We start from the raw sequence: 16,224 nt of genomic DNA, 5'->3' as shown, positions 1-16,224 counted from the left end.
GGGTATCCTATTATTGGGTGGAAACGCAGCATATAAATATTTAAAATAAATACACACAGAGATATTTACTGAGGATTTGCAAAATGTTGGACTTGAATTTGGCTTCCCTTCCCACTTGATTTATTAATTGGGACAAGTTATATTATCAATGTCTTCCTCAGTTTCCCTCTTGTATCACAAGAACCATGTTGAATTATCTTATAGTGTTATAGCAAAGAGTATAGATTGTTGTTACTGAGCCAGAGGGAAAAATGAATTCCAAATCAGAAAACAGTATCATAGGAGGACTTACATGGTTGCATGAAGGAGAAAATCCTCCTCCAGTCAAAGGCCTTTTTTAGCATATAATGACTGTAAAGCATCTGAGCCAGCTATTTAAAAATAAAAGAGCAGTGCCACCTCCTGGCACTGCTGATCTATTGGAAGTTAGTCTAAATGTTCCATAACCAATGTGTGTGCCATGGCTGTTTTGTAAAGCTTTTTCAGAAAATCACGACTGTACATGCCCTGATGGAAAGTGAACATTCATTTAATGCGCTGGCTGAGCTTCTGGCATAGTCTCAGTTATTTTTTAATACTGTTAACTGGGTGGTAGCTGTGAATTTCCTGCATTATGCAGGGGGTTGGATTAGATAAAACTTGGCGTCCCTTCCAGGTCTATATTTCTATCTTGTTTGGTGGGAAACCATATTCGCCTATGTTTTTATCATTCCTTTTGGTACCCATGTGTATGTACAGATCTTTATGGCTATTTCCTAACATTCCATTTCATTCTATTGGACAAAATGAATAAGTTGAGACACAACAGCTATTAGACACAATGGTGAAATGATATCTCCAATGCACAGTAGGGGTGTACGTTGAGAAAGTTCCCATTTTGGTTCCAGGGGTCACAGAACAATTGTGTTTCATCTCTGGTTTGTTCCAGCTGGGGTGGTGCTGGCTCGGAACTGATCCATCTGGTTTTTTTGTGTCATGAGATTTGGCCCCTTCCTTGTATGTGGGCTGCATATGCACAAATGCACGCTCTTCAAGGAGGTGAGGCTTTGGGACAGCAGTTTTTGCATGCAACAGCATGATAATTGCACAAAAATCAGTCCTCCCTCTAAACCATCAACCCACTGAGTTTGGGAGCATGCAACAAAGTGGTTCTGTGTTTATGGAAGATGTGAATCAAGGCGAGTGTTGGGTTGCTGTGCACTGTTGGGTTGCTGCATGCACTGTTCTTTTCACATTGTCCAAAAACCCATTGATCCAAAGAGTTTCTCCTCAAGCACACAACAATGGACCCGAAAGAAGGCAAGTGTTGGAGGTGGCTGGGCGCACACAAAGGTGGGAATCAAGCAGCGCCAGCATAGCATGCAAGCAGAAGAGCACTCCTCTGCCAACTGGTCTGGCACAGCACAGCAATTTTTTTAAAAAATCCTGCTTTAGTGACAAAGCTAATAAATTTTACCTTTGAGTTCTACTGTTATGCCATGTTTCCCTGTGTACTGTGGTTCTATTTCTACAACGAGGAGCCATTCGGTCAAATCCTGCTGCAGGAGCGCATAAAGGGATGGGACTCCCTGTTTAACGCCACCGGCTGCTGGCCTGTACTTGCACTGAGCATAAAAGCACACAGAAAGGAAGAGCTAGGGTTTTTCCTTCACAGGAAGGGGAGTAGAGCGAAGATGACCCTCTTTTCCCCCCTATTTATTACTAGTAAAATTGGGAAATGGGAAAGGAGGCTGGCTGCCAGTCTCCGTGCCCAACTAAAACCGTTAACTCAGAGTTAATTGAAGAAGAAAAGGTGATGGGCAGAACTGAACAAGTCCCCCAGATGGGTCCTTCCACTTGGAATACTGATCTGGAAAGACTTGGGAGTGCATGCATAGGCGAGTGTGCAATGCACATGTTTGCTGCTACCTCCCCATCATGTAATGCTGGGTTAACAGTTTTACTCAGAAAAGCCCATTTAACAGAGAGCTAAAGATCTTGTTTATCCTCTTTGTACATTCAGAAGAGCTGAAAAAAATAGATTACAGTCTTGAGCTTATAATTTTTTATCAGGATTTCTTAGGAGGAGGAGAAAAAGCTATTTAGAGTCTAAATAAATTCCAATGAAAATATGAACAAATATTCTAAGGATCGACTTACTAGCTCCCAGCTAACCTCTCTCCACATCTGCTTGTTGGTATTCATGTCCATAAAAGATGGAAGATCCTGAAGTCCTCAGCTGGAGCATCTCTTAATTAGCAAGAGATGGGCTGGAGTTGTTTTGTCAACCCTGCCTGGTTGTTAAGCCCAGAATGTGGAGTGGCCATGAGAGCATGAAGGAATGTGTGCTATCAGATAGTCACCATGATAGAATCTTCAAGGACCAGGTGAAAGCCCTCCCACTGCTCTTGACCTGCTTATTTTTGGAGGACATCTTAAGTCACAGTGAGTGGCCCTGGGGCACCATGGCACCTAATCAAAGTGCAACAGCAGAAAGCCACTGAATGGGCATGAACCAGCTCCACATGCCTGGGACCTTCTCAGTGGGGCCCTCTTTTAATAATTGTCTTTTATTTCCAATTTTCACTCTGATCTGCATAACATGAGCATCTGGACAGCTGGGGGCTTAGAGGCAGGAGACCCCTCCCTCCTCAAACTTAAGTGTGTATGCATGCCTGCATGGATGTTGCTGGGCTGTAAAACCACACAGAAAGGGATGGTGATGCTGAAGTTGATGGCACCGTGCCATCAGCTTCTCCCCTCCCCGGTGCAAAGCAAACCTTTGATCCCTGTGATCAACTCAATGCCAATGCCATAACTCCATTGCCCAGGAACCACTGAAAAATGCACTTATGAGTTCCATGCATATCCCCTTCCCATCAATGTAGTTAATGCTAAGGGCTCAGTCTCTCCCCTTTAGAGCCAATTGGTTGCATGTGCAGACAGACTTGCATTTAAGAAAAACAAGGTGCTGCCAGAAGCCCCCCAACTGCCTGGCCTGCCTGTGTGGCCTCTGAGCAGTACGTACACAAACAAAACACACAAATGTTTCAGCGAGGGTGCGGGGGTCATTCATTACAGCCTCATTTCATGGATGTGGTTCAGTGTTCTGGAAGCTGCTTTAACAAGCTGAAACACTGAGTTCTGTCTGTAATTCTGGCTAGTTTTTTTCTGACATGTACACCCCTAATGCACACTATACCACTGACTAACAGGCTTGCCAGATCTCCCATCATACCAGGAGATCCCCTGCCCCTAGCCTTTACCAGCCTCTGCCCCTGCCACTACTCATATGGCTGGCAGGAGGGAAGAGACATTGGTAAGACGGGGGGCAAGCCTGGGGCATATGCATAAAGCACATGTGCTTGCCCACCTTTTGTGCCAGAAAATGTCATTTTCAACAAAGTGGAAGCACTGGGTTGTACTGGTGGACAATTCTCTAAAAATTGACCGCAAACACTAAGTTTTGGGCTGATTTTTAGAGAATCGGCCCCTGGTGTGACCCCTCATTTTTGCATCATGCCAAATTGTCATTTTCCAGTGCAACAGGTGAGTATGGGGTAAACACCTGACACTCCCAACTGCTCTGTGTTCCTCGTTTGACAGGGGACCTGGCAAGCCTTACCAATGAAGACCAGTTGTCTCGTGGAGAGCAATGGTGAAGGCTGTTACCTTTATGCTCAGCTTTGGTCCACCACAGAGGCCAGTGTGGGAAAAAGATGCTGGATTAGATAAGCTCTGATATAGTACTGTTATGAACAAGCCCAACCCCCATCAGAATCCCTATATCTGACTCAACTGCCATAGGCTTGGATAAAATATCCAGTTTGATATCAAAATAGGGGGTCTTTGAATTAGCAAAAATTCTCTCAAACTTTCACATGGAAGTAGCCCACTTGTTGGAATGCTCCAGACCAGGGGTGGGCAATTGTTTTGGCTTGGGGGCCACTTTGTGGGAGTGGAGGTTAGTGGAAGGCCGCACCTTTTAAAATGACTGCATTCATTAGTTAACTTTGCATTTCAGAAAAGGTATAAATTGTATCATAAAAATCAATAAATATAAATTAAATAAAATAGTGGTAGTTTTATTCAATTTATTTATTGTGCTAATTTCATATCATCTATAGCTGCAAGCACATTCAATTTTAGAATCAGTTTAATGACTGTCTTGGTGGGCCACAAAAAACTCTGTAGCGGGCCGCATGTGGCCCGCGGGCCGCAATTTGCCCACCCCTGCTCCAGACAGTACATTGGTTGTCTTTTGTCTACAGCCTTCAGAGCTCCTGCTGCCCTGCCCACCCATAGCCATGAATAATTAACTCAAGTTTGCTGGACAATAACCTAACATCTCTAAGACCTTCTCACAATACAGTCCACATCAACTCAATTCTAATACCAGAGAATGTCATCAAACTGCTGGTCCAGTCTGTCAGACCAGCCCGAACTGGTCACCACTCAGGTAACTCAATCACCCCATCTAAAGGCCGTCATCTGCTGCCTCTGTCACATCCCACCTAGCATAGCCATAGCTGGATTTCCACTGGACACCCCCCCCCCACAAATGCCCATCTCTCTGGACTCACCCAAAATTCATACTCCTCAACAGAAAACAACCTGCACACTTGATCCAAACTTTGCATAAAACTGGGTTCGTAACCAAAATTCCTGACCTAAGTTTACCCTGTTACAAAACCTATATATTGGGCTCCTCGGCTCCCTCCAGCTTTGTAGTTGTTTTCTGCACTGAAGGTTCTGCCTCTAACTTGCCAATCCATTTGCTGAATCATGATTTTTGTCTGTCACTAGATCTCCAACTTCATAGATGGTTTTGGATTTTTCTTCTGGCCTAGGATTTCTTGAGCCAACTTCTCTGGCTCCACAGTATAGTGTATCAGTGTCTTCTCTTAAAGAAGGCAACATACAATTTTTCTGTCTCTCTTTATTCCCCCTTAGACTCCCTATTTGCACCCTGATTAGGCAACAACCTAGTGAAGTATTGCTAGGATTGCGTTACTGTACTCCATCAATGTTTTATGCTTTGCTTTCTCTTGCATTTCTTTTTTCTTGTTGGCAGAATAAAGATTTTCTTATTTGAGGTTCTCTCTGTCTCATCTTTCTGATGGTATTGTTCTAGAATGGGGTCCAAATATAACAGACAAAAGTGATCCCAAATAACTATCCAAGGACACTCATGTGGTTCTACACATGTAAAGAGTGCTCTACACATGACATGTTTAAAATGGGGATGAATCTGGGTAACAGCAGGGCTCTTTTGTAAGCTCTTTCGTTCCCTCTCTTGCCCTTGATTCTCTGATTGTTATCATTCAAGAAAATCCTGCCACACTACTATTGAGAGAGATCCTGGAGAGGAAGCAATAGTCCTCATTACAAGATGCCAGCCACAGCTGCTGGCGAAACGTCAGGAACTACAATGCCAAGACCACGGCAATACAGCCCGGAAAACCCACAACAACCATAGTCCTCATTACAGTTACATTTCTTCATGTATTATAACTAGGAGTCAGGTTTGAGAGGGCAAGGAGGCAATGTGCATGCCATATTCAGTTTGCCATTAGTAAGTAGTTAATAAATAAATGCTGTTTTGTGATGTTTACAAACAAGAGAATGCTGGAACATATTGGTTTGAGAACTTCAAATTAGAAGCTACCATCATTACACATTAGGGCTGCCAGCTCTCCATTGGCAATCCCTGGAAGCACTGAGGAAGTAGAGATTGTGAAAAACTGGCATCATGTGATGTGCCTGGAAGTGATGGCACAGCCTCAGTGAGACTCTAGGTTTTCCCCAGATATCTATGGTAAATTCCTAGAGAGTTACTCATCACTGTGACATCACATCTGAGTATGCAACCAGAAGTGGCATCACGTTGCACATTGTGGTTGCCCCCATTTTTGCTTCTGCTGTTCTATTGAGCAGCAGGAGGAACGCAGAACACAAGGTGTGAAGGTTACCCATTGTGGCAGGCAACCTGGCAGTCCTATTAATCATAGATGAACAAGAGTTCACATGAAGTTATTTCACCCATAACAATGTATGTTAAAATTATGCATATGTCTCCAAAGCTAATAAAAATTTAATTTGGGAGAGGGATGGGGATATAGAGCAGGAAATATCTGAAAGAAATAAAGCACTTGGAATCTATAGTACAGAAAAGGGAAAGGCGTTGGATTTCTTTATCTTCAAATACCAGTATGCACTTTTTTGCCTTATGTTGAAAACGGTCTTCTATGAGAGGGCCGCTAATTTATAAGTGCAGTGGCTAAGTTACAACTGGCTGTAGTGATAGTTTTATTGGATCTTGTACTAGGTTTTTAGCTAGCTTTATTTTTATATATTGTCTGTTCTGGATATTGGATTGGATCCAGCACAAAATTTCTGCATGTGCTAGAACACTTGCACAAGCAGAAATCCTAGAAAAATATGATAGCCCCTTGAGTTAATTCATACTTATTGTATCCTCACCTGCTTTTCGAAAGAGATCTTGTGCAAGCAGCACTGCATCAAGTCCATTTATGTTGCTGCTTGCACATCATTGGATCTAAGTCATGGTTCCTTATATATATATATATATATATATATATATATAACACGTATATATAAAAAAATGTGTTACAAAATACCCAAGGGACCATGACTATCTATTGTGGCCCACTCTGGAGGCTCTATTAGGATGGAAGGGCAGAATTGAAATGTTTTCAATAACAAACCAATAAATAAACTTGGCCTCAACAAGAAACTTTCCTTCTTTCATTTACGTAACACAGGTAAATCTTGCTTTGCTTTGCAGAAAGGGTCGCACTCGCACCTATGCTCACCCCATCTTGTATTCATTTGATTGGATCTGTATCTATTTGTGCTTTGTGCTATACTTATCACATCTGCTGCTCTCTCTTGTACTGTTTGATGTTTTTGTCTCACTAAAAAAAAAAAGTTCCTCCTTTTCTTCTGGGTGTATATTCATTTGCCAGCTAAGGTGGCCGCATCAGTCTGACGAAGTAGCCACTGTTTCAGCCTAAGAACATGAGTACAGCCAGCTGGATCAGACCACTGGTTCATCTAGTCAAGAATACCATTTCACACAATGGCCAACGAGTTGGTCTGGAGGTCCAAACAAACAGGGCATAGAGGCTGAGGCCTTCCCTTGCTGCTTACAAAATGTTATGCCACATAAACCACAAATACCCTTTAAGGTCCCACAATACAGTGTTTTTTTTCTTTACGCAGAACACATTTAAAAGCCATTGTGTGCACACCTCAGCCCAAAGGAACAAACAAGGAACAAACTAGGTTGCTGTCTGCTGCTGTTTTTGTTTATATTTCTGCCCTTCATCTCTTGGCAAGCATTGTTTGTGCTCAGCTGAGGCAATACTGTTGATCTGAATGCCACACTCATATATCCAAATTCAAGGACTGTGAAAGCAACATCACACAATCTTCAGCTGATATCTCATTTTCAGACTTATCCTCCCTCGTTGATTCAAGAGTTTGGAGAAGACATTCCTACATATCTGTGTTTACAAGTGGCTCAGCTTTCTCTCTGCTAACTGATTAGTTACAGAGATTTCATGTTTCAAGTAAGAGAAATAAAACTGATGGTTTTCACACATTTCTAATAAGTAAGATGCTTCATACTATGTAAACCAAACGTTAGCTTTCTGTCTGTTGAGAAAGTTGAGAAAGATTCAACCATTTTGATTCTTTGTGTGTAAATGAAGCTCAAGCATCTTATACAATCAGCATATTATTAATTATAAGCTTGTCTGCCCTGGAAACAGCACTGCTTTCCTTCTTTCATGCAGTTGTTTAATATGCTAGCAAGATTAAGTAACAATCAGATGTGTTTCATTTTCTTCTGACTGATCTACCAAACAGTGTATGCTACATGCAAGAGACCATGCAAACTGTGTGAAAGAGTCAGGATATATCAATCAAACAGCCAAGTTACATAAGGCATTAAAGGGTGGAGCTGAAAAAAAAAGAATCAGCAAATTAACTAATAAGCAAATTAACTAATAATAATTAACTAATCTTGTTTATGTACATTCATTCATTTTATATAACAGTGTTACCTCACTGAGATTTCTTCTAGGAGAGATACACAATAATTGTCCCTAGACAGAAAATCCCATAGAAATTCTGGTTGCCATCTGGCTTTACTCTGAGTGGTACTGCAGGATTTAATTCTGAGCAGCATACCAAGTAAAAGAGTAACAGGATTACAGTATATATATCAGGCAATGACAGAATTGTTTAACTTGCATTACATGTCACTGCCCTCCCTTCAAGTATGCCAACTCATTCTCTTCTGCTTCCCCTGCCAGCCTGCTCTTCATTCAGGTTGAGGTGCAAGAATTATTATTATTTTACTATTATTATTTATTGGATTTATAGACCACTCTCCCCACAAGCAGGCTCAGAGCAGGTAACATCAAATAATAAAAACCACATTAAAACACAGTAAAAACATAAAATTCAGCACAAGAAAGCAGCAACTCTACATAGCGGCCCATATGCCAAACTCAACCTTATTTATTTATTATTCCATTTCTAACCTGCCCTCCCCACAAATGGGGAGGGCAGGTTACATCAAGCATAAATACAATTAAAACCACAATAAAATCATCACAGTCATAAATACAGCTTAAACATTTACAGTTTCCAAAATGGCGGTCCATATCCAACATCCACCCCTGCTGATAGTTCACAGGGGGGAAGGGAGGGAAGAAGGGAGCAACATGCAAATTGGAATTGATTTAAATGGGGAGGCAAGATGAGAATACAACCCCCCCAACAACAGACGACTGGAAGGCAGGCTCACCAGATGACACACAACAGCCTCAACCATATGCCTGGTGGAACATCTCTGTCTTGCAGGCCTGCCAAAAGGAAAGAAGATTTGGCAGGCCCAATACATCCCACGGGGTGGGAGATGGTATACATACTGAGTCGGCAAACAACCAAGGGGAGGAGGTTACATTTTGCCCCCCTCAACAGGAGACTGGCAAAGGAGCTTACACATGCCCCAACGTCCTGTCCAAAGTCAAAGCACAAGTCCAAAGCCAGGAGAGAGTCCAAAATCCAAATGCCAAATCCAGAGGTCCGTAGGTCAATTACTGGTAAGTTTGGGGGCTACTCAAAAGCAAAGTCAAGGTCTGGTCTGAAAGTCACAGGGCAAGGCAAGGTTCAGTGGAGTGGTGGCACCAGTAGCAGGAACTGACACATTGCTTCCACGTCTCCTGGTCTTCTGTGGCTGGGTTTTATAAACAGCCTGGCTTGCAGTCAGCTGCTGTGGGAGTTGTCCTGTGGTTACTCCTCATCACTCTTAGCCAGCAGCTGGCGTCTGACCAAGAGGTGTGTGCTTTGCCATCTCTCCTTTAGCTTTACATGTTGCCTCTGTCTGTGGTGCTCTCTGGGTGAAGCTGGAGGTTTGGACGACCTGGGCTGAGTGTCACTGGTGGTGTAGGAGCAGGAGTGTCTCGGTGTCTCTGGCTCGGCTGCTGATTGTGGGCATTGGTCAACTGGTGGCTGAGCTTCACTGGTGGTATTGGAGCTGGAGGGTGTCAATGCCTCTGACTCAGCTTCTGGCTCTGGACTCTGATCCTCCAGCAGCTGTTCTTCCTGATCACTGGCTTCTGCTGAGTCAGGTCTGGCTGGGCTGGTTACACGAGGCTCCTCTCCACTGGAGGAGTCGTCACTATCACTGAGCTCCACAACACATATGAACAGCAGAACATCTCTGTCTAGATCTGATCTCTAGACTCCAGAGGATCAGACAGCAGATTTTATAGTATATCATACAGAAAACTGAAGGTCTAAGAGAACCAGAAATCCTAGAGTGTCTACAGGAGGTGGATGCTCCAGGTCCTCTGCTTCTCATGAGATATACCAGAAAGACCTTCTTCAGAGATTAGGATAAACTGATAGATAGTGCTTATAAAGACACTAAAGGTCAGAGGCCAGTCAGAGAAGGATGGACTTTTTCTCAACACTGAGAAAAAGCTGAAGAAGATTGTAAAAAATTTTTTTAAGCTGAGTGGAACATAACTGCATAGGATCAAAGGGGTTAGTATGACATACAGAAAACATCCCTACAGAAGCCTAAAAGCTATGTAAAGTGAGGAAAGTGATACGAAGAAGGAAATTTAAATTGAAAATTTGAATTTGGGTGGGAAGAACTCCTCTCTCAGAACAGGAGGCTAGGAATTGGAGGAGCTCACCTATGATCTTGTTGTGACATCATAGTATGAGGTGTCACAAGATGTGATGTCACAGCCCTGCTGAGCTCCTTCTATCCCAACACCACCCTCCCCAGGTACCGCCCCTAAATCTCCAGAAATTTCCTAAGGTTCAGCAGCACCTTCCACTGCACAGAGAGGAGGGCAGGTAACAGGCAGCCATGGCAATTTCACTTCTTGCCATCACTTAATCACTTGTCCATTCCATTTCCACAGGCTAGTAGTGAGTGATGGTTAAAAGCAGCACCTGCTAATCCCCACACTGAGTTTGCAGGAGTTCATATCCCTTTTTGGACCTTTAAGACAGTGTATATATGACTCAGACTTGATACTGTGTTTCCTAGAAACAGAAAGGACCAAAAGGCATTCAGATTACACACATTTTTAAGAATAAAAAAGACAACATAAAAGAAAAGGGCAGGGGGAGTTCAAAAGTTGGTCCAGAAGAATATCATTTACATGAAGAGGAAGCCAGTACACAAGCTACTCCTATGTAAAGATATCCTGGGGTTATAGTTGCTGTTTAGAATAGGAGAATGTAAAATATACTGTGTGCTGATGTGAAGGGAGGGGTATACTTTGCATCTTTAGAGGACTTTGCCTCTTCACTGAGGCAAAGAGATAGTGTGGTGGATGAGAGACTATTGGCCAAGCTACAAGTGACAAAAGGCACAGGTTGGACACTTGTCAGCTTCCCTCAAGTTTTGATGGGAAATGTAGGCATCCTAATCTTGAAGCTTCGCTCTCTGACTGCTGTCCAATGGACTTTTCAACTGTCACTTGTCCAACATTCCGCCAAGCTGCCTACATTTCCCATCAAAACTTGAGGGAAGCTGACAAGTGTCCAACCTGTGCCTTTTGTCACTTGTAGTTCCGCACTATGTGTCTGGTTCCAAATGATTCCTGTAACATTTTGGTTGTAATGTATTTTTGATTTTATTTCCGCTTGCTAATATTGGGTTTTTAAAATTGTTACTGTGAGAAACAGAAGGAAAAAAGAAAGCAGGAAAAAGGGAGAGGCTAGAGATGCTTTCAGGTAAAGAATAGAAGGAATAGCGGGAAAGAGGGATACAAAGGCAAATAAGATACCCTGCATGTCCTTATGGGTTCCTGCTTGTACTGGAATGAACTTGTATAATCTTTAATTGGCAAAAAGTTACTACAGAAAAAATATTTTACAATTAATTCAATATAGTTTTTAGAGGATGCTGCCAAGTGATCTTAGGCCGGTCATAGGGTTGCCAGCTCCAAGTTGGAAAATTCTTGGAGATGGGGAGCAGAGGAGCCTCAGCATATGCCATACAGTCCATCCCCTAAAGCATCCATTTTCTCTAGGGGAACTGATCTCTATAACCTGGCAATTAACTATAATTCTGTGAGATCTCCAGCTACCACCTGGAGGTTGGCAACCCAGCCTCTCTCTCTCTCTCTCTCTCTCTGTGTGTGTGTGTGTGTGTGTGTGTGTGTAGCAAGGAGCTGCAGCTCCTTTCTGCATGTACTTTGTATGACGTGTGGTGGTCAACAATTTTTATTTATCTATTTTTCAGATTTTTAGACTTCCTCTCCCTTGGAACGAGGCCCGAAGTAGTTTACAACATTAAAAATCACAATAAACACTAAACATTAAAAAACTAAAGAATATATCAATAAAATTAAGGGAAGTCCCACAATTATACAACCTATAAAAACAGCATAATCCCAGAGACCGGGACAATCAAAAAGTAACAACCAGGTGGCAAAACTTGTAATGCTGCAAGCATTTGTTGTGTGCTTTTGTTAACTTTTTATGGGTATGTATTAAGAAGAAATTGTGTCTTCCACAAAGGAATGAGATTTTGTGGACCATTTCTGCATGGGTTATCTGCCTCAAGTTGAATGCTTTTCGGAGGTGGATTTTTTCCTGATTCCGCCATCATCCTTGACCCTGTCCCAGTGGCAGCAATTTACTCCTCTGCACACAGTGGGATACACACCACTGAAGGTTCTGATTCTCAGAAAGATCAATCCTACAGCTGCATAATCTGTTCAGAAGAACAACCATGTGGGTAGGTGGGCTGGAGCAAGAAATGACAAAAAGATAAAATCAGCCCATTCCTCAATGGAGCAGCACTTATGGAAGAGAAAGGAGGAAGGAGAAAATTTTACCCCGTGTCCTTCCTGGAAGGACACCTTCAAGGGTATTCCACCAGACAGGTCTCTCAGTCCTAGGAATGATTTTTCTGGCAGTCAGAAAGACCTGCAGAAATAGAGAGAAATACAGGAAAGCTCCATTTCTCTGTGGATCAGAGGGGGCTGCAGGAGTAGAGAGGAATGCAGGAAAACTCTGGGTACCTTCCATGCACAGATTGCTGGATACATGCCATCATGTTGAAGTTGTTAGAAATTGGACTAAAAATGGAGAAGCAGGGATTCAAATCATCTCTGTCATGAAGCGCAATGGATAACTTTGGGCTAGTCACTGGCTTAACCTACTGCACAGGATTGTTGTGAGCAGTGGGATAGTCAGGGTGATTTTAGACTCAGAATTTCATGATTTTATGTGGAACCACTTTAGATGGTAATGTACATATCTTATGTGAACCTACACCAGCTTGGGGGATGGGGGGGAGTCCCATGCTTCCACCCCAACATTCAGCACTGATGGCATCCTTAGTGGTGAGGAATAACTGAAGAAGGAAATGTATGATTCTTGGAGAAAGAGAAGGATAAAATGCAATAAACAGGTACAATATTTGTAAAAGGCCATGGTCATACTTAGATTTTTCAAAGCATCGAATGAATTAGGCTCTCCCAAGGTAGATGAGGTAACAGGAACAGACAAGGATCCTAAATAAGAAAAGAAACAGGAGCCAAGAAAAAGGTGAAGCAAAGCCAGCTGGGAATAGAACATTTTTCCACACAGTTTCATTGCAGCCTTGGTCAGTTTGGCCTAAGATTTCACTTGACGCTGCCCACTGTTTCTAATGATAAATCCATTCCAAAAAGAGGCTCTTGTAAATTCATGAAGAATCTCACATGTAATCAATGTCCCATCTGAATTATTCCTAAGATAGGCTCCTATAGACGTCTAAGGAGCCTCACTTATAATCCTGGTCTCAATATGTTTCTTCTTTGAAAATGTGTCTCAACAGCAAGGTAAGTACTCCAAGGGCTACACAAAGCAGAAGGGGTGTGCCAACCTGTAATTCCTTTGCTTATCTTTTCACAGATGTTACCAATAGTCTTCAGTTGGACCCCTTACTCCAAGGAAAACAGCCACTGACGGTCCAAACTGCAGCCAGCTAAACGGCAGCTTTCGTCAGGACAACTTCCTCAGGAACCCGTGGCCAGCTAGATGAAAACAATCATGGTGTCTCATAATAATTATTCACAATAAACATTTTCAAACAACTATGAACATTTGTCTTCCTTCATTACTCCTATTGCATTGTGAAAACCAAGCCCAAATTACATACCCTGTTGTGAATTCATTCAGACCCACCTATGGAGCGATGCCGTGTAAATTACCACGTGTCGCTCCAGGTGTGATCAATTCTATTATATAAGCCTCTCTATCAAGAGATCCAAACGAGTTAAAGTGCCAAAATCGGTTTACCTTTAGTCATACAAAAAGCACTGCAATGACAGTTCAGTATTAAGTCCCTTAGGTTTTAAGGTTCCCAAAGAAAAAATCCACTCCGCCTCCCGTTTAAGGAGCTCCCTGTTGATGTTAATAGGTGTGTCAGATTGTACCACTGTAAGTACAGCTATTTTCATGTCCATGGCTGAGTGGTGTGTTTCCAGAAAATGGCTTGTTAGGGGTGCCTCCATAACCTTAGTTCCTGGAAATATGTTCTAAGATCCTCACCCTGAGTTGTCTTATTGTGTTTCCCACATATAGCTTTTCACAGGGGCAAATCAAAAGGTATACTACGGCCTCAGTTTGACAGGTTGCAAAATGGTTAATTTTGATTCTCTTGGATGTGCCCGGTATCTCAAGTTCACTGCCCTGCAGCATCAATGGGCAGAGCGCACAGTGCCCACATTTAAAGTTTCCCTTCGGTACATTGATGGGTCCAACAGTACGGATTGTATCAGAGTGGATCACCATCTCCCTGAGATTCTTAGTGCGCCTGAAACTGATGCACGGGGGATTTTCACATCCTTCTATCTCCCTTACCAAATGCCAGTGCTTCCGAACTATGCATTGTAGAGATTTGGATAAAGGAGCAAAATCCAAGGACCAAAAAAGTTTTCCTCTTGCCTCTTTCCATTTCTGCTCCAAAAGTTGTCGTCTAGGAGTAAGATCTGCTCTGTTTCTGGCTCTGGCAATAGTTCTCTCAGGGTAACCCCTGTCCCTGAACGCTGCTGCCATAATGTCAACACCTCGCCTATAGTCTTCCTGCCTAGATGAATTCCTCTTCAATCTTAAGAACTGCCCATATGGAATGTTTTCTCTGAGATGTGATACGTGATGGGAATCAAACGTCAGGTAAGCATTTCTGTCTGTTGGTCTGGTGTACGGACGCGCTCCCAACTTGTAGTCATGTTCCTTAAAAATGACTATATCTAGAAAATTGATTTCACTCTCATTACTGCACCACGTGAATTTGATGTTATCATCTCTGCAATTTAAGCAGTGGCAAAACTCCTCTACCACAGGAAAGTGGCTCCTTCAAATGTTTTTTCCTCTTGGACTTCTGCTGAAATGGAAGACTCCATTGTGACCTAGCTTAAAGGTCTTTTAAAATAGCAGCTATTCAATGTGTTACAAAATCTGGTGTGCAGGCTCACTGTGAACTCTGAATCATTTGAGCAAGCATGACTCATCCCAATCTAAAGGACAGAATGGGAAAGGGGATATTTTTTCCAGAATTAAAATCTTTCCAGCATGTATGTATACAGTGAGTTTTTAAACACAGGCCTTAGAAATTTGAGAATTTTATGCAGAAAATCCAGCTTTAGTGCCTGAAACAGGATTGCCTGAAACGGCTGCTAAGTTTCTCTGAGTGGGGAAAAGTTCAGGAGCTGAGGTGTGCCATGGCAGCGGATCTCAACCACTTGATGGGACTCTTTCTAGGGACACACTTCTTCTGGTCAGACTTTACTACAGAGGTGCCATTGGCGAGGGGTGCGGTGTCCAGAGAAGGCCAGGGCCATGGGGCAGTATATATCAACAGTGGGGGTGCTCTGATCAGGCACCCAGATATCTCCTTTCAGATCGAGGTGCTGTTTTGCCCCAACAGTGTGCACCTGTCCAGCTGGGGCCAGGACATCTGGTTGCAAGACATTCGTGATGGCCTTTTAGATTGGTTGCAGCATTAGGGGCATTTGGCAGAAACCACATTGGGGCTCTTGTGGTGGTGTGGCATTGGGATCCGATCCCTCGGGGGGGGGGGAGATGGGGCCGGTCTGTCCCGTCTACCTCCCATTTTAGGGAGTTCCCATAAGGAACCTAGCTAGCGAGTTGAGGGGGCAGGCCCTGCTCGGAGGGCTTCTGGGAAAGACTCACTCCTAGGTGGCAGGGAGACACTAAGGGGGACACTAAGGGGTGTACACCCATGTGTACCCCTCTGCCATCCCTGGGTTTTCCCCTCCACAGCGGGGGTCTGTGGGGGCTGGAGGTCAGCTGATATTGGGATCCGATCCCTATGTGTGCCAATGCTCCTACTGCTGTGATCAATAAAGTTGTGGCCTTCTTTTCACTCCATTTGCTGTGTCTGTGGTTTTTGTCATCGGGGTGCTCCCCCCCTCCTGCCACTCATCAACGCTAGGCAGCAAGCCAAGAATGCGCATGTATTATCTATGGGTCACCATATTATTAACTGACACAAGATGCAAGCATCATCATCATCATTACTAACAACAATAACATTCGATTTATATACCACCCTTCAAGACAATTTAATGCCCATTCAGAGTGGTTTACAAAGTATGCTATTATTATCCCCACAACAATCACCCTATGAGATAGGTGGGGCTGAGAGAGCTCTGAGAGAGCTGTGACTGA

Source organism: Eublepharis macularius, chromosome 4 (assembly GCF_028583425.1).
Source record: "Eublepharis macularius isolate TG4126 chromosome 4, MPM_Emac_v1.0, whole genome shotgun sequence".
In the NCBI taxonomy this organism is placed as follows: Eukaryota; Metazoa; Chordata; class Lepidosauria; order Squamata; family Eublepharidae; genus Eublepharis; species Eublepharis macularius.
The sequence above is the reverse complement of the archived record's forward strand: the minus strand, read 5'-3'. Positions refer to the sequence as shown.